The sequence below is a fragment of the Podarcis pityusensis genome (assembly GCF_964106645.2).
Source record: "Podarcis pityusensis genome assembly, chromosome: 14".
Taxonomy (NCBI): domain Eukaryota; kingdom Metazoa; phylum Chordata; class Lepidosauria; order Squamata; family Lacertidae; genus Podarcis; species Podarcis pityusensis.
This window is the reverse complement of record NC_138039.1, coordinates 47,885,496-47,904,603: the sequence shown is the minus strand read 5'-3', so window position 1 is coordinate 47,904,603 and position 19,108 is coordinate 47,885,496. Positions and strand designations below refer to the sequence as shown.

Genomic DNA, 19,108 nt, shown 5'->3' with positions numbered 1-19,108 from the left:
AGAGAGAGAGAGAGAAGTGGGGCCCTGCTGCCTCCCCCCATGAGGTTCTCCATCCTCTCCCTTTCTAGGCTTATGAAGGCAAGTGGGGAGCGTGATTTGCCCTGGATGGGACAGCCCTGCTAAGACACATATATCGTTGGCCAAGCTGGGGCCACCCAGTGAAATGGAATTTGAGCCACACCTTTTGGTCTGTTCCTTGAGTCACGTTCAGCTGTAGAGTTAGGAAAGAAAATAAGCTATTATTATCCCCTGAGCCTGTAATTAACCTTGTAACGGAAATGGTTTAATTGCTTCCCAACTGGCAGAGTTTCTCATTCAGAATACCTTCTTCCAGTTGGGCAAGATGTTCAAAGGGCTGAGGCAGACATCCTCCAAATCACACTTTCCAAACCCAACATGGTGTTCCAAAGACCACAAAGTTCTCTTGAGTCTATGCTCAGTTTCAAAAGCAGATTATCTCCATGCAACTTGGGGAAGAGAAAAACTGCTGTTTCAGAATCGGAAGGGCACAGTGTGGCCCCCGTAGCAGGTGGAGTTAGTTGCCCAACTCCCTGGTCAAGGCCTTTGTGCAACACAGATTACCTTGTTCCAGTCTGTCCTATCAATGCCTCTGATAGTTCCTCTTTCCCCCCATTCATTGTCTTCCTTTTGAAACTGCCCCAGATGCTTCCCAGAAGTTCGTGGCTCTGCCCTTCCTGTGGAACATTAACAGCTATTACTATTGTAATCACCACATATATTTTTTTGTTTTGCTAAATGAGTGGATTACCTGAGTAATAATACAAAATGAGTATTTCTTCCATTATCACATAGATAAATGCTCCTTTACCAGAAAGGCGGTGCCTGCTGCAAACGCTGTTTAGGAGTTTTTGGTTTTTTGCAAATATGTGGCTTTCACAAGAGCTCTGAAGTATCTTTGGGCTGTGTTCTGCCCCAGTGGGTTCACAGGGCTGAGTCAAAAGAGGAATGGCAACAGAAAGCTGCAATTTAAATGTTTTGCAGCAGATGGCCAAATTGTTAGCCTGTTTCAGCCACCCTTTCAAAATAGGCATTGATTTCTTCTTAATAGCAGACTGTTATCTTGTCATATATAGCATGCACACTTATTTATATCGATTCTTTATCCTTATATTCTTATATTTATATCGATTCTTTATCCTTGACTTGACAGGCAGTAGTAACAGAAGAGTCTAGGCCATCCTTTGCCAACCTGGTGCCCTCCAGATATTTTGGCTATCAACTCCAATCACCCCCAGTTAGCACAACGGTCGGTCCAGAGTCCAAAGCTTCCAGGGTGCAGCAGGTTGGTGCAGGCTGGCCTAGGTAATAAGGACTGATGGGAAAAACCAAGAGTCTTGTGGCAGCTCAGAGACCAACATGTTTACTGATGCTGCTAAGTCCCAGGCAAAATATGTACTGTACATCATCAGATCTCTGTGTGGTGATGTTCTTTTTCCTGGAGTAGGCTAACACAGCCATAAGAGCCAGTTCCTGGGGGCCGAGGTCCCTTCACCCCCCCAATAAAATATTTGAGGGGACCACCCCCCAAGTTTATGGGTATTACTGTGCTGCTGTGTGCTGTGCTGTGCCATGTGATCAGTTATGTGGGGTGGGGCTTACCTGGGCCCTCCAATGTTTTATTCAAGTTGGCACCCCTGAACATAGCTGAGAGATGATAAAAAAGTGCTAAATGCTTTGCACACTGAAATGTGCACCTTGAAATGTGCAGACAACACTTTGCTGAATTCCTGATATCTCTGGGATTTTCAGCACAACTACAGTTAGTTGAGAAAGAACAACTACAGTTAGTTGAGAAAGAACTGACCTGTCTCTCTTGAAGAGAAAATGTGCCTCTTTCAAAAAGCTTCTATACTGATCAGTCAGTAAGAGCATGAGATTCTTAATCTCAGAGTGGTGAGTTTGAGCCCCACATTGGGCAAAAATATTACTGCATAGCAGGGGGGTGGACTAGAATAATGACCCTCGTGGTCCCTTCCAACTCTACAATTCTATGATTCTATGACAGGGGTAGGCAGCCTAAGGCCTGGGGGCCGGATCCGGCCCAATCGCCTTCTCAATCCGGCCTGCGGGCGGTCCAGGAATCAGCGTGTTTTTACATGAGTAGAATGTGTGCTTTTATTTAAAATGCATCTCTGGGTTATTTCTGGGGCAGAGGAATTCGTTCATTTCCCCCCACAAAATATAGTCCAGCTCCCCACATGGTCTGAGGGACAGTGGACCGGCCCACGGCTGAAAAAGGTTGCTGACCCCTGTTCTATGATGACCTCATGGCCATTAGCATGGCCAGACCTCAAACTTTGTCAGTTTTAGGGGTTGTACAGCAGTGAAGTGATGCAACACTGCCATCTGGTGGGAAAGTCCATTTTTAATCCCTTTCTCAAATTCAATGCATTAATCAGCGCCAACATAAAGCCAGGGAAAATTACATACGTAATGCAAAGGCAGCTGGTGCCCACGAGACCCAGTGGGGTTGCTAGGAGGTCACGGGCATGTGGCCAAGTTTGGTTTCCTCCTCCTCCTCCTCCTCCTCCTCCTCCTCCTCCTTTGGAAAGCTACTGTGGGCATTTAACAAATACAATTTTGCAAATAGCTAGCACCCAGCTAAATTTAAAAGTGTCTTACTTTGGTTCAGAAGGGCCCCCTGCTATCAGAGTTAGAATCATAGAATCATAGAGTTGGAAGAGACCACAAGGGCCATCGAGTCCAACCCCTTGCCAAGCAGGAAACACCATCAGAGCACTCCTGACATATGGTTGTCAAGCCTCTGCTTAAAGACCTCCAAAGAAGGAGACTCCACCACACTCCTTGGCAGCAAATTCCACTGTCGAACAGCTCTTACTGTCAGGAAGTTCTTCCTAATGTTTAGGTGGAATCTTCTTTCTTGTAGTTTGGATCCATTGCTCCGTGTCCGCTTCTCTGGAGCAGCAGAAAACAACCTTTCTCCCTCCTCTATGTGACATCCTTTTATATATTTGAACATGGCTATCACATCACCCCTTAACCTCCTCTTCTCCAGGCTAAACATGCCCAGCTCTCTTAGCCGTTCCTCATAAGGCATCGTTTCCAGGCCTTTGACCATTTTGGTTGCCCTCCTCTGGACACGTTCCAGTTTGTCAGTGTCCTTCTTGAACTGTGGTGCCCAGAACTGGACACAGTACTCCAGGTGAGGTCTGACCAGAGCAGAATACAGTGGCACTATTACTTCCCTTGATCTAGATGCTATACTCCTATTGATGAGGCCCAGAATTGCATTGGCTTTTTTAGCTGCCGCATCACACTGTTGGCTCATGTCAAGTTTGTGGTCAACCAAGACTCCTAGATCCTTTTCACATGTACTGCTCTCAAGCCAGGTGTCACCCATCTTGTATTTGTGCCTCTCATTTTTTTTGCCCAAGTGCAATACTTTACATTTCTCCCTGTTAAAATTCATCTTGTTTGTTTTGGCCCAGTTCTCTAATCTGTCAAGGTCGTTTTGAAGTGTGATCCTGTCCTCTGGGGTGTTAGCCACCCCTCCCAGTTTGGTGTCATCTGCAAATTTGATCAGGATGCCCTTGAGACCATCATCCAAGTCGTTGATAAAGATGTTGAATAAGACCGGGCCCAAGACAGAACCCTGTGGCACCCCACTAGTCACTCTTCTCCAGGATGAAGAGGAACCATTGATGAGCACTCTTTGGGTTCGGTCAGTCAGCCAGTTACAAATCCACTGAGTGGTAGCATAGTCAAGACCGCATTTTACCAGCTTCTTTACAAGAATATCATGGGGCACCTTGTCAAATGCCTTGCTGAAATCAAGGTAGGCTACATCCACTGCGTTCCCTTCATCTACCAGGCTTGTAATTCTGTCAAAAAACGAGATCAGGTTAGTCTGACATGACTTATTTTTCAGAAATCCATGCTGACTATTGGTGATCACAGCATTCCTTTCTAGGTGCTCACAGACTGTTTGCTTAATGATCTGCTCCAGAATCTTCCCTGGTATTGATGTCAGACTGACTGGGCGGTAATTATTTGGGTCCTCTTTTTTCCCCTTTTTGAAAATAGGGACAACATTTGCCCTCCTCCAGTCTGCCGGGACTTCGCCTGTTCTCCAGGAATTCTCAAAGATGACTGCTAGTGGTTCTGAGATCACATCTGCCAGTTCTTTTAATACTCTTGGATGCAGTTCATCTGGCCCTGGAGACTTGAATACATCTAAACTAGCCAAGTATTCTTGTACTATCTCCTTAGATATTCTGGGCTGTGTTTCCTTTGCTGAATCATTTGCTCCAAATTCTTCAGGTTGGGCATTGTTTTCTTTATCGGATAAGACTGAGGCAAGGAAGGCATTGAGGAGTTCAGCCCTTTCTGTGTCCCCTGTTTGCATTTCACCATCTTCTCCTCTGAGTGACCCCACTGTTTCTTTGTTCTTCCTTTTGCTACGAACATACCCATAAAAGCCTTTTTTGTTGCTTTTAACCTCTCTAGCAAGCCTGAGTTCATTCTGTGCTTTAGCTTTTCTGACTTTGTGTCTACACGTGCTGGCTATTTGTTTGAATTCCTCTTTGGTGGTTTCCCCCCTTTTCCATTTTTTGTACACATCCTTTTTTAATCTTAACTCAGTTAAAAGTTCTTTAGATAGCCACCCTGGCTTCTTTAGGCACCTTCCATGTTTCCGTCTCATTGGTACTGCCTGACGTTGTGCTTTTAGTATCTCCCTCTTAACAAGCTCCCAGCCATCATGAACTCCCTTTCCTTTTAGTATTACTGTCCATGGGATCTCACCCAGCACTTCCCTAAGTTTTATGAAGTCGGCTTTCTTAAAGTCAATAAATTGAGTCCTTGTATGCTTGGCTGCTCCTTTCCGCTGTATAGTAAACTTCAGAAGAGCATGATCACTCGCGCCTAATGATCCTTCCACTTCTACCCCACTAACCAGGTCATCAACATTGGTTAGGACCAGCTTTAAAATGGCTGTTCCTCTTGTTGCTTCTCCCACTTTCTGGACAATGAAGTTGTCTGCAAGGCCAGTGAGGAGTCTGTTTGACCTTATGCTCTTGGCTGAGTTTGACATCCAACAAATATCCGGGTAATTGAAGTCCCCCATTACTACTATCTCCCTTCCTTTTGCATGCTTGGCCATCTGTTCCAGGAAGGCATCATCTATGTCCTCCGTTTGGCTTGGGGATCTATAGTAAACTCCCACAATGAGGTCACTGTTATTCTTCTCTCCCTTAATTTTGACCCAAATGCTCTCACTTTGGCTTTGAGGTTCTAAATCTTGGATCTCTTCACAGGTATACACATCCCTGACATATAACGCCACTCCTCCTCCTCCTTTCTTGTCTGGTCTGTTTCTCTGAAATAGATTGTATCCCCCCATTATTACATTCCAATCGTGGGACTTATCCCACCAGGTTCAGTGATGCCTATTATGTCATATTTAGTTTGCTGTACCAAGAGCTCAAGCTCATCTTGTTTATTTCCCATGCTTTGCGCATTAGTGTACAGCTATTGAAGTCCATTAATCATTCCCCCGTGTCTCTTATTTAAGGATTTTTTCCTCCCACCACTAGGTCTGCGTGCTGTTTGCTCCATTTGGTCTATGACATTTGGATGATCATCTTCATCAATTGATAGACTCCTACCTTCAGGAGCACTGTCTCCCTCCCCCGCATTAGTCAGTTTAAAGCCCTCCTGATGAGGTTTCTGAGATTTTTGGCAAAAACATTTCTCCCAACCGTTGTGAGGTGCAGCCCATCGCTTGCCAGAAGTCCATCATCAAGAAACTGCAGTCCGTGATCTAAGAATCCAAACTGTTCCTGTTTACACCATTTGCGAAGCCAGCTGTTCACTTCCACTATTTTTCCCTCTCTCCCTGGGCCACGTCGTTCAACTGGGAGGACAGATGAGATGACAATTTGTGCATTTAATTGCTTCAATTTCCTGCCCAGAGCCTCGTAGTCTCTTTTGATCTTCTGGAGGCTATTGCTTGCAGTGTCATTGGTTCCCACATGAACCAAGAGGAAGGGGTATTTGTCAGTGGGTTTTAAGATTCCTTGCAGTCGTTCAGTTACATCTTGGCTCTTAGCCCCGGGGAGACAGCACACTTCCCGAGACATCTTGTCAGGCCCACAGATCCCTGCTTCTGTTCCCAGATCACTGCTTCTGTTCTGAGTTGTTTCTGTGCTGGGATAAAAATTGTGTGGCCCCCCTGCTTCTGTTTTCTCCCTACCCTCTTTCAATGGACAGTTAAAACACCGCCGTTTGGGGGCCCCTGCTGCCACCATTTCCAGTGTGAACGCAAGCCAAATAATCTGTACTTTATTTAGAAGTAAGCCCCACTGAATTCCATGGGGATTCCTCCCTGATAGATATGTACAGGATTGCAGCCTGAATTGGTTAGTGTTAAAAGTGGCACACAGGACTCTTAGAAGGGATCCTAAATATCCAGACATGTGGGAAAAGATTATTCCCTTTCCCCAACTTATTCCCTTTTCTGTCTTTTTTCCCAGGATGTGGAATAAGGTGGCGAGTTATTAAGTGGAGAAGGACCTGGGAGACCAGGGTTACAATCAGCCAAGAAGCTTATTGGTTGCCCTTGGGCCACTCACTGTCTCTCAGACACAGGATAATAACAAGGGGGAAAGGAGACCATGAATACTACCTTGAGCTCCTTAGAAGAGAGGTAATACTCATGACCCAGTTTTCAACTGGGGAGGGAAGCCAGGTTTGAAATCATGAAAGAAGCCTAACCTAAAAATCAAATAAAAAAGAATCTGAGACACAACCAAGGATATTCAGGCCTACAAACAGCAGACTTTATGCAGGTGTCCTTGGCAAATCCAATGTATGGCCGTTTGCTAGGACAAGCTTGCTTGGGCAGGGTGTGTAGGCAGGATGCAACCCATGTTCCTGAGCTGCACACCCAGGCTGTGCGCACTGAATTCTCATCTGAACTATCATCTGCACCATGCTACTTTTGTAAAAGCATTTTAAGTTAGCTGGAGGGTTTTACGGTCTTTTTATCTTCACAATAACTGCGCAGAGACATATGGGAGGATCTATCTTCTCTTTAAAAGACATCTGAAGTTCAGGGAAGTTTTTAACATTTAATGCTGTATTGTTTTTAACACTTGAAGCCACCCAGAGTGGCTGGGGAAACTCAGCCAGATGGGCGGGGTATAAATATATTATTATTATTATTATTATTATTATTATTATTATTATTTGCCATATCTATAATTTAGGATTAGGATAGTTTAAGTGTTACAGAGACCACATTGACAGAAATGTTTGCAGAGCTTCTCTGAATTCAAGTAGAAGTATAAAATGTGTTTTGAACGTGAAAGAATGTGTGGCACTGATTTTTTTGGGTTGGGGAGAATTTATTTTAAAAATGTGTAACATGTTATGTGAGAGGGCTGTGCGCCTGTTGCCTTAGTGGACCATCATCCACTGTGTAACCCCTGTTTAATACGGAGCAATTAAAAATAAAATACTGTAAAATCCCGTTTTCACTTGTGCTTATGAAGAAATTAAGATCCAAAAACTTTAGTTTCCATGTTGTCTGATTTTGCAGTTTCGGGTATGCAAAACCCTGAATTATTTAATCCCTGCAGTATGTAAAGTTTCTTAGCCTGGTAGATTAAGTCACCCCAGCAAGACTGAAGCCAGCCCATCTCTGACATCTCTTTCTTGCAACAGCAAAACAGCTGTTGGAAGAAAGCCTGCTGTGTGCGATTTCAGCATTGCTTCTTTCACTTGCAGTTTGGAGCATAATGTGGCAAACTGGGAGATGGAGGCTGTGTTGGAGCTATGCCCACGTTAGTCTAATAATCCAATTTCTGGGGAATCCGACCCATTGAGTTGAACTGGAATTCCAATTGCTATGCACAGAGAGTCAACCCTGGCAGTTTTTAGGAGTTTTTCAGTGGTTGCTCTTCAGAGAATAATATTCCAGCAGCCACTGGGGCGATTCTTTCTCACCAGGAGAGGCAGCAACAGGGCCAAGGTGTTGTTCTTCCTTCTTTAAAGAAGCGCCTGCACTTCTACATTGGAACTGGGTAAATGTAACCACCCATCTTTGTTCCTAAAAATACCCTGGGAACTTTTCAGGAGCTGGCTTGTTTTCGCTTGCGTTTGTCTGCCAAACCCCAAATGTTATCTTGTGAGAAAACCAATGTTTCTGTCTAGCAAGTAAAAGGAGGGTTTAAAGGCAGAATATTTTTAGCTGCAAGGCCACAGTGGAGCTGGATAAGAGCTTATTGTTTTCCACAGTGCTGAAAATGCTACAGTTTGATGAAGCAGGTGTGAGAGAGCAGGTTTGGGCTCTTGTGAATGGCTCCTTTGTCTGGTGTGGAGCTCAAAGCCAGTTCCTTCAAAGTGTCTGCCACAGTCAGGCCAGAAGGGCTCGTGAGCAAGGCAGCAGCCAGTCTTAAGGAAACATGTTGCCTTTTCAGAGTGTATGCAGTTGATTCCTGGGACCAGGTCAGGAGCCCCCGGGGAACGCTGGGGCTGGGAGCCAATTTTGCACCCTTCGGCCTCATCCTGCTGCCACCCGCAGGTCTTGTCTGTTAGCTCCCCCTTACCTTCCTGTGGCCTCTTGCCAACTACGGCCAAAGTTACTAATCAGAAAAGTCTGTCATAGAATCATAGAATGGTAGAGTTGTCACCTGAAGCTCCCATGGGGAGAGCAGGAACAAATATAAGCAAATCTCCCAGGTATTTAGAATGCACCATGTGAAACAAAGCATTTTAATGAAGACTCTTCCTCACCACTCAAAGCAACATGTTCTGGCAAACAGCAAACTTGAAAGTTTACCTAAATTTTCTTTGGGCAGGCTTTTTATTAGCCTAGGTGCTTTTTTATGCACTCTGATGTTTTAGTTATCTGCCACACTATTTTGGGTTTTAAATTGTTTTATTTTGATTTCTTTTAGGGAGCGGATGTTGCTAATCACCTTGAGTGGCATTTTATAGTGGAAAGGTGGGGTGTCATTTTTTTTTAAGAACCAAGCAAGCAGATAAGTCAGTTAGTGATAGGAGCTCTGGTAATTCACTGCCCAAGTTTTTGAAATAGTTTATTATAAGAAGCGTGATACTATCGTGAGTGGTTTTGCCTACTTTGATGCCCCAAAACGCTTAATGTTACTCATAATGGTTGAGTAAGATGTTACTTGAACTGCTGATTCATCACACAAACAGTGCTCTGGACATGGTGTGTATGTTTGTGTGAGGGGGTGGAAGGGGGGGGGTCCCTTAAGTGACTGCTCCCGAAATTGATTGCTGGAAACTTCAATGCCTGTTTTTCAGTCTGATCCCCTTTTCAGTAAACTCTGATTAAACACTTTGAAATAAAGAAAACATAAAAAACCCTTGATAACTCTCCAGCCATCTATCATTCAAAGGAAACTAATGGAAACTAAAGCTGCACTCCTGGTCACACATACCTTGGAGAAACTCCCACTGAACATAATGAGATTTACTTTGGAGTAAACGTATAGGGATTAACCCTGGAAGCAGAATCTCTGGGACTTCTCATTCTTCCTTGACTTTTGGGTGCCTGGAACTGATGGGAGCTGGGAAGTCAAATATCAGCTTGGAGAGCCCCGGCGGTTGGGGAAGGCTGCTCTAAAGCCTATCACAGACTCACATACCGACAGAACAATAGATAGGAATTGCCACAATCACTAACCATAGGAGCCAACTCCCAGGGGCCGAGGGATATTCAGTCCCACCAATAAAATATTTGAGGGGGGCAGGTTCCCCCCTCAGTTGATGGGCATTGCCATTCAAGTGGTGTGTGTGCACCATGTCATGTGATTAGTTATGCAGGGTGGGGCTTACCTGCCCTCCCCGCAATATTTTATTCAATTGGCAGTCAAGGACTGAGAGGGGAAACCCGTGGCCATCCTTTTGTTCTGCTGTTGGGGCTCCTCCAACCCTGGTGGGTGAGAAAGTGCTTCGCCCAGGGCTGTGCAAAAAGAAATTCAAAGGCGAAGTTGTCATAAGGAGTTCCCATTGCAGGAAGGTGCATTTCCCGTCCCTGCCTAGTGGGGAGGCCAAGGAGTTAAGGATGAAGAAACCCACTCCCACGCCCCTAATTAGGAAAAGCATTTTAGGCCAGAAAAATAAGTAAAAGTTTAATGCCAGTTCTTGTCAGACTGAGATGTTTGCCAGGAAGAATTAGGGCAACAGTGGATTATTATTTCCTTAAGCCTTTGATTGAGATTTCAGACTTTCATCACGGCTTCTGTAGTGATGTAAGGGGGAGTCCAAAGACTCTGCCAGGAAAGGGAGACTCCCGACTGAAGGCCAGAAATCAAAGCAACTTTGGGGAGCAGCTTAGGCAGGTGGGTATTTATCAAGCCGCCTGCTGGAAGAAACAAAAAAAGCGGGGGAGCTATTTGCCTGTTGCTTTGAGAAATGTGCAATCATAGATGCTTTCCCAGGGGAACACAGCAAAAGCAGAAGCAGAATTAATTTTGCAGTTTTTAAGCAGAGAAGCTGACAGGATCTGGAAGTCCCAGAAGGAATTTCTCTCTTTGTCTCTCTCTTTCTCACACACACAGTCTAGGGTTGCAATATTTTGAAGAGCAAAAAAGAGGACACATTTGCCGACTTCTGCTTTTAACTATGGGTCACCATGATGACTCTCATTTTACATACCCATGAAAAAGAGGATGTGTCCTGGAAAAAGAGGAGACACACACACACACACACACACACACACACACACACAGTGTTGGCACTGGCTTTTTGGTGTCATGTGTTATAAGAATTCTAAGGTCTCAGATACAGAATAAATGTTCATAAATGCACAAGGCAAACACACACACATGAATATATACCACATGTCTGAAATAGTACAAGAAAGCAATCCTGAAGCCATTTTGACTCTCCCAAATTGACCTCAAATATTTCCCTGCAAGCAGGAAGGAAATGGGAAAGCCTCCCCATTGTATTTTGCTTACCTGCCTTAAGGGTGTATTTGTGTATGAATAGGGTGAGCCTGTGACCTGGATTCAGGAACTAAAAGTATTAACCATCACAAAAGAATGGCCAGACTGCCCAGTGACCATTATCAGGTCTCCTCTGCTGTAGATCACCTCCTTCTGTGATGTATGTATGAAGTTTTTTGGGGGTAGGGGTCTTGGGCTACAGGGTGGGCAGTTTCAAAAGTCTATATAAGGGCTTGCGCACCATTGTTCTGGGTTCAGTCCGCCCTTCTGCATGTGGGGAGTAGGGACCCTGTTGCAACAGTTAATAAAGATCAGGCTTACCAGCCGCTTTGCTTCTCAATATACCGTACTCTAGTTGGCCTCTGTTATTTTCTCCTATTGATAGGAAACCCACTTAAAGACTCTATAACAGGCTCTTGGATACCCCATAAGGGAAAAGGAGCAGTTTTTCCTTATAGCACATGGATCCGATTCTCACTTTTGACATAGAAGCCTGTCAAAGCACACAGGAATGTCTGACTCCTTTAGCTCTCCATCCGCACAGGTGACACAACAGAAGTGTGGCCTTCCATTTTGTGACCAACAGCTCTTGCTGTATAATGTAACCAGTCTCCTCTGTCGTTAAGCACATGGTTTCACATCACTTGTATCTTTTAAAAAAAATATATATAAGAAGGAGGAGATTGAGATAATGGCACATGCAGAGGGCTTTGAACCGATTCCTCCTCTACTTGAGTCCCAGAGAATATCACCCCCACCTTCGTAAAGCTGCTATTTGACACAAGAGAGGACTCTCCTCCCTGGGATAACATGGGCGTAGCCAGGATTTGCCGGGGGGGGGGGCAGACAGTCAGTTAAGTATTAAGAATAGCCCCTCTTTATGTCTCATATTTCCAAGTGGAGAAGGGCTCAAGCAGCAGCTGGCCTCACACTAGAGTCATCACCAGCTCCAGAATCCAACAAGCTCAGAGTCAGCTCTAGGGCAGGCTGCCCCATCCTGCAAGGGGTCCTGTGATCTGCTGAATATGGCTACCTGTAGGTTTTAACCTGGTGGTCTTGTTCTGGCAGTGTATAGGCTTGTGGGGGTGTTAGTAAAAGCTAGCAGCACAGCTGAAAAGATATACAGTTGGTACCTGATTCTGTAGAATGAATGCTGATTTTTCCCCCCTTTTGGTATGTACACTCTGTGCTGTTTTACAAACAGTGGCTCAGGAAAAGGTCTTCCTTATTCCCTACAGAACAGCTGTGAAGGCTGCAATTGACAGAGAACTGCCCTCCTCCATTCTAAGCTATTGCTTTGGATGCTATGTTGCTAGGATCAGAATTCCAGAACTATGCTGTCCCATTGACTTCAAGGCTCCCTGCAGCTCCTTCGTTGTCTGTATCAGTTCATCGTTCTTTTAATTTAAAGCCACTTCTTTCCACTGAGCCCCCCCCCCCAAAGTCATTCTCATTAGTAATCAGGAGCTTGTCTGTTTACGTTAAAATCTGTTGTAAAATAACAAGCAACAGTCATTTGAAGAGAGCGACAGGGAGAAGATCAAACATCATCGGTATTCTTTAACCCTCCATACTAGAGCTGGTGGCAGGTTCACAGGGTGTAAATCAATCACCAGTGGGAACAGGATGCCCCAAGGCTTGGCATAAGTGGGCACCTCCCAGGGCGCCAGACCCTAGCAGGAGCTCCCCATACAGTGAGGAGGAATACACAGAGGTTGTATTCTGAAAGGCCCATCGAAATCTAGAGCTGACAATGTGGCAGAATTTCAGATACCCTTGCAAAATAAACAAGTTCTAAGGCAAACAAGCTGTCTGGGAAGGTAGCCCTCTGGCCCCACTTCCTCCTCATCCTTTCTGTGGTCTTAGAGCAGGTGGGCAGACAGGGTTCTCTATCGGTGCAGCACCCACCAAGCCAAGCTGCCTGACCGCTCTTCCTTTTTTCTTTTTTGTATAATAATTTTTATTAGTCTTTCATTAATAACAATCCAATATAGACCACATTAATACAATACCAAATCATAATTAAATTAAAGAAGCCAATTGTCAGATTCCAAATTAAACATTTTGGTTGACTTCCCATGTTCTGATTTTAGTTTTTTAGGTCATGTTGATTCCTTGTTCCTGCTCCAATCCACATATTTAATCCAGATAATACAGTTCTGATGTTGATCCTTTATTTTAACAGCCACTGATGTGTTGACTTTCGTTCGTTTTAAATTGTTCCATATCCTTTAATTTGCAAGAGGAGTTTATATCTGGTAACTTTCTGTGTGGAATGTTTTTTTTTAATGTTTGACTTTCCTTTCATGTTGCAATCAATCATTTTCGGCATTCCTCCCCGCCCCCCACTCCAAGGACTCAATTTTACTGTGTAGTGACCTTTCGCCATCTTGCTTTTCTCAAAACCGAAAGTGGTCTGATGTCTGGCGAATGGCCATTACTCCGGGCAGACTTCCAGAGTTTTCTTTGAATACTTTCCCATCCGATAACAAGCTGGTATCTCGCCAACACCATAATAAATCAAAGTTAGAGTTCTCCGTAAGAGGGTATTGCCACAGAACATCCCAATATTTTCCACACAATTCCATTCTTTCAGTTAATCCATAAGCATTATAAAGTTATTGCTGATTCCCTCTTGCAGTCCATTAATAATTGCAATCCATTAATAATTACAATCCATTAGTAGCTAATTTTTTCTTCGGTGAAGAGCTGCCAAATCATAGAACAGCATAGTGAATATATACAGAGAAAACAAAGGCATCTCTCCACCACATACCAATCCAATTACGACAAAAATCTTCTCCAGACAGAGACCTTGGCACTCAGTGGCTGATTCATTTAGCAGGTTAACTTGTCTCCTTCTTCCAGAACATGCCTGTTTCTTAAGTCCAAATTCTGATATATCTTAAAAAACAGAAGCATCTCTGCTCATGGTGACCTCGTTGGAGTTTCCGATGTGTGCAGTGCTATGCACTCGGTGTCCCCTCCCCCCTGCCTGCCTGCTCTTTCTGAGACACTCCAGCCTCATATGTGCGAGGGCTATCCTCTGGGCCCACATTATATTCAGCAGGTAAGTAACAAGACGTGGGCTGAATAGGGGTGTTTCTGAGCACAATGAGAGTTCCATTCCCCACTCTGCAAGCAGCTCTGGGAAGCCCTAGGGTCAAGCAGCTCTGGGAAGCTTTGAGTGAAGAACTGTGGCTTCTAGAAGGCTCTCTGGAGTTGACCGCTAATCGAAGGATGAAGGCAATTTCGTTTCTCAAGGTTTTGTTTTTCTTGCATATTGTAATTGTTGTTGTTAAATTATTTTTATTTTTATTATTACTATGTGACTTTCTTTTGGCACCCTCAAAGCAACCATTCTAGCTAGCTACAAAGTACCTCAGAACAGGCTCCCTGGTGGTGCTTACATCTTTTGATACCCACCATAGAGAAGCCAAGAATGCAGGGATATTTTTCATCGTCAAGAACTTTGTGGTTCTTAATAGTTGCTAAATGAGTTCTGCTTGCTGTCCTTTGATGGCTTTTTGCTATGAGAGGGGTGAGGAAGGGGGCTGCACATTTCTGCTGCTCCAGAGCCTGTTTCTTCTGGCCAACCTTTGCCTTTCCTGATTCATGCAATGAAAAAGCACATAAAATAGAAAAGCTAAGCTTTTAACTGTTCCAGGATTCAGCTATGCTCTCTGGCTAGTTGCTGTTGCTACAGAACATTTCACAGAGAGCTGGCTCTACATCTGTGCTTCTTTCTAAGATTCTCACCCACCTTAATCTCAAACGCTTTTGCTCATATTTCAGTGAGATTGGGGCCCAATCCAACCTTTTATCATATGTGGTGGACCTGTAGAGTAGCTGAGGAATATTGGGAAATGATACATAATAAGCTGAAAAAAATATTTAAAGTGGGGGGGGGGGAGGTTGTTGGGGGTCAGGTTAGCCATATTGATTTGTAGGTGTGTGGTGTTTTTTTTAGGGGGGTAGATATGTCATTGTCCTGTTGTGCTGGGTATGTGATTAAGGGGAACCACACCAGGGTGAAGGCATCCTTTCTGCTTGCCCCTGTGCTAATTTAAATTTGCTAGTTACCTTTTCTAGTAGGCAGTTTCCCATACATTTTGGTACCAGTGGTCTATGTTCACTCCTGATAGGTCTTTCCAGTGTCTAGTGTTTCTTGCTGCTGAAGAGTAAGCAACTTATGAGTTCATTGTCATCTGTGTGTACATTGTTGTTCTGGAAGATATTTAATAAGGTTAGTTCTGGAGTTACGTCTATTATGTGTTTTGCTATTGTTTCCTGCAGCTCTGATATCCGAAAGGATTGAACTTTGGGGCATTCCCACCACATGTGGAGGTATGTGCCTATGAAGGTGCAGCCTCTCCAGCATTCTGAGAATCTACCCATGGTGAGTTTTAGTAATCACAGCATCCTTTTCTAAGTGCTCATAGTCTGTTGAATTATCTGTTCTAGGATCTTTCCTGTATTGTGTCAAGCCCACACTTGAGACTGCTCTTACATCCCCATGATGAATGCCCTCCATCATTCATCATTCTTAGGTAAAAGTGGAAATTGGTCTTACCATGAATTCTGTTTACTGAGAATGATGAATGACATTCCACCCACCTCTCCTTCTTCTGTTGGAAGCTGAGGGGTGTGGGTTTTGACTCTTGCCACAGCCATACATATGGTTAGGAGTTTTGCCTGTCAGTGTATGTTCCACTCATTGGGGGGGGAGTATCTGTTCTACTTTGCTGTGGATAAGCCCTTCTTATGCTTCTCTGTTTAGCGTTGGTTTCTCTTTTGCCGTTCAGTACTGTTTCTCAACTGCTAGGTTTCAGTTAATGGCAGAGTTAAAGTTGAAATGTTGGTGTGGGGTCAAGTTGTCCGTTCTGCTAGGCAATCTGATGTGAGGCATAACGTCTGCCCCTGGGGAGGAGGCAAAAAGCTTCAGTGGACCCTGCCTGTTCCTTCTAGGAGGAGGAATGTCCCTTTGAGGAATGTTATCAATCATTCCCAGTAAACAGAAAAATTCAGGGTAAGACCAATTTCTCTCTCTTTCTTTCTTTCTTTCTTTCTTTCTTTCTTTCTTTCTTTCTTTCTTTTTCTTATAAATCAAACACACAATAGCATTAAAAAGTGTTAAAATAACTGATTTACAAAGGCTTTTTTAAAAAAAAGATGGCACATTTATTGCTACATAAATGTTATATACATAGTGTTTTCTGTTACATTTGACAGAAAAAATGTTGAACTTCTTTCTGCTGGTTGAAAAAGTTTATCAGTAACATCCTGAAATTTGACACAGGGTACAAATTTTCAATAAACCAACAATGGAAACCGGGTAACAAGATGAGAAGCAATTCATCTCGGACAAGTAGCTCTTACAATACTCCATAAGGTACTACACAGTATGCTAGAACCCTACTATGCTCTTACAATGCTATTGTAAATTTATGGTATTAATGGACAGGTTACGGTAAATAACCCTACATTTTTTACTACCTAATATAGTAAAATAAAGTAAGAAATTTTTTTTACTGAAAACTTTTTTGATTTCAAAAATCTAGAAAGAGTAATATTTAGAATTCAAGACACTTTCTTACAAGATTATTGTATAAAAGACTAGCTACAGTGAAAAATAAGCCAAATGTTTTCTTTTTCTCTCTCTCTCTTTCTATTTTATGAAGGAAAGCTTCTGGGCATACCACAAAGTCTAATACAGCCAAGAGACAACAAGCTTGGAAGGAAAAAGGTCAAGCAGTGGCAGGTGAGCACTTTCACATGTCATCATAAGCAGAAGTTCATTGAGACAAGAAGCACTGAAATGAAGAACAAGGCCACAGAAGCTGGATCAGGTGTTACTGGAGAACTGATAAATAATCCAGTCAGTCACTTCACAAACCAGTTGATTTTCTAGGAACCATCTAAGACATGATCTAAAATTCTTAAGCCTGTTGTAGCAACGTTTTTGTTCTTTCAAATGTGGTGAGATTATTCAAATGGCTAGTTGATCTATTTCTTTAGTGAGTACAAGCAGATGGCAGCCAGGAAGAGAGTTAAGAAAGTTGTTTTTGATTGTCCCTTCCTCTCTGCCACACTGTGGGGTGCTACAGTGGAAGACAGCTTTTATGGAAGTTCAAAAGAGCTGGGATATCCCCAAAAGAGGGAGCAAGAAGGGAAGACTTAAGGACCATTCAGGTCAAGCTGCAGCTTATTCTGAGATTGCTGGGGCAGCTTATTTTCTAGGACAAAGATGTAGTGCAAGAAGTTGATAGGATCCCATCCCAACCTTCTTTGCAGGTAAACTAGATGATAATTTTTAAGCTAAAGTGTAAGGATAGACAGGCTGTTGCTCTTGTATCCCAGTGGTCAGATCCACTCACCCTATTCCTGCCACAACAAACTTCATATCGGACTGCTCACCAGACTTTACAACAGGTAAGTTAAGTCTCCTTTGCATTTTTATATATTTTATGCTTACAACCATTTACTTATACTTACTGCTTAGAAAACAAAGCAGTTCTAAGTTGGTTGCCCCCCCCCCCCAATTTACAGTTCACATTGTAAGTTATACTAGGAACCCCAACTGTCTAAAGGGTTTGAGAAATCAATAGTACATCACTTCTTTTCATTCCAAGAGTGCTGTGACCATAGTATGGTTCATGCCTTGCACTTGGAACGTGAACACCTTTGCAATAAGGAACTGTGCCTGAGAGGGCTGGCAAGCATTTAAAAATAAAAAGACATACTAAGGAAAACATGCACCAAACAGCCAAAGGAATGGGAAGAATGACAGAAGCCCTTGTCCCTTCTTTCTTTTAAGACATTCACAAGTATGCTGGGAATGTGAAGGGTTAGAAGTTTTTGTAGTTTTGCTCTCTTAACACCAACTTCTCAGCTGAACTCCCATCAGCTTAACATTTCCCTTCATATGTAGACCTTCACAGTTCCATTACAAATAAATAACAATTTGTAGTTACAATGCATTTGTCAATTCAGTTTAGGCACAAGGCAACTTCCACAGCGAGTGGAGGAATCAAAGAGTCTCTGATTGTGCTGGAGCGGCATGCTGCTTGCAAGAGGACAAGGAGGAGGAGGAGGAGGAGGAGGAGGAGATGCACAGAATATTTCTGGTGCTGAAATTCTATCAGGAGGAGATGCTGTTGGCATCATCACCCTGATGCAGTTGGTCACCAGTTACTTTAACCACATAATTGCATTTGGGTTTCTTGTGTCTCCTATCAGATGTGTCTTCGTTCAGTTTCGAGTCTGTGTCCTTGTGAAGAAAAGCAGGTCACCTTCTAGGTTTCCTCCCCATGATTCTGGAATTCTGGTGTGAAAATCATAGAAGATATTAGCAAATGATGATGGCACCATGAATGTCTGCTAAAACTACTAATAGTTACTATTTTCACCAGCAAAGCGTGGCTGATCTGCAGCTGGCCAACACACCAGCCAGCCCCAGCAAGCCATGTAGGACAGCACCCCGTTTTATGTGGAAGATCAGATTCTGTTTCTCTTGAAGCAGTTTATCCCATAGCACTGAGGCCTAATGGCCCCTCCAAGAAACTAGAGGCAGATCTACACTAAACATTAAAATCATATCCAACACACATTTAGGCCCCCCCCCCCAATCCTGTGAACTTAAACTACAGCTCCCATGATTTGGGGGGAAAGTCATGTGCTTTGAAAGTGCACTGAATGTGCTTTAAATGTATAGTGTGGATCTGCCCCGCATAGAAATTGGTCTATTGCACTAGCCAATAGATCAAGTAGGAGTTGAAATGGCTTGACTTGCTTCCATTCTGCGTGGAGGTAGAGCAAAGTCAGCACCAAAGCATCAACTGTGCAAAGGAAAACTCTCTCTGTCATGATAAGCTCATGGAGAAAATATGCCCAAGCTACTTTTGTGCAAAACTGAAGTATCAAGGGGGAAAGTGAAGGATGCCATAATAACAAAACAGCTACATCAAGTCATGAGGGCCAATCAGGGAGCTCACTTGGATGCTTCTTCCACAGAATTGGTTTTTTGTGATTGTTTTTAGTTGCATCTCTCATCTCTCCCTGCTAAAAAGTGGTACAAGTGACTTATGCAAACACCTACACAGGCTGACAATCCGGTGCTTCTTAAGGTGAGCTCTCAGTAGATT

The 19,108-nt window shown here is 43.5% G+C and overlaps 2 protein-coding genes and 1 long non-coding RNA gene across 28 annotated transcripts in view; 1 reads left to right on the top strand and 2 right to left on the bottom strand.

Moving 5' to 3' along the window:
* The window catches only part of CGNL1 (cingulin like 1), a 101,075-nt gene extending 88,828 nt beyond the window's left edge, over positions 1-12,247 (bottom strand). Inside the window, exons 1-2 of one of the 5 annotated variants that reach the window (XM_080980675.1) lie at positions 12,098-12,247; positions 583-695 (exon numbers count right to left, since the gene is read on the bottom strand). The gene's annotated coding sequence lies outside the window, so the exon portion shown is untranslated. Of the gene's footprint in view, positions 1-582; positions 696-6,667; positions 6,757-12,097 lie in introns of those variants that run through there. The other 4 variants (XM_080980678.1, XM_080980681.1, XM_080980679.1 and 1 more) reach the window with 4 other exon arrangements.
* Positions 12,248-12,290: 43 nt separating this feature from the next.
* Positions 12,291-16,334, top strand: LOC308462874. 3 transcript variants are annotated; one of them, XR_013979400.1, is made up of 5 exons: positions 12,291-12,517; positions 13,881-14,034; positions 15,261-15,363; positions 15,855-15,993; positions 16,197-16,311. It is a non-coding gene; the product is annotated as an uncharacterized lncRNA (long non-coding RNA). The 3 variants fall into 3 exon arrangements; XR_013979401.1 differs by having other exon boundaries at positions 12,293-12,517; positions 15,933-15,993; XR_013979399.1 differs by lacking the exon at positions 15,855-15,993 and having other exon boundaries at positions 12,299-12,517; positions 16,197-16,334.
* Positions 16,122-19,108, bottom strand: part of TCF12 (transcription factor 12) — a 236,997-nt gene continuing 234,010 nt past the window's right edge. For all 20 annotated transcript variants that reach the window (XM_080980742.1, XM_080980729.1, XM_080980739.1 and 17 more), the window contains one exon: positions 16,122-18,288. The gene's annotated coding sequence lies outside the window, so the exon portion shown is untranslated. The remainder of the gene's footprint in view (positions 18,289-19,108) is intronic.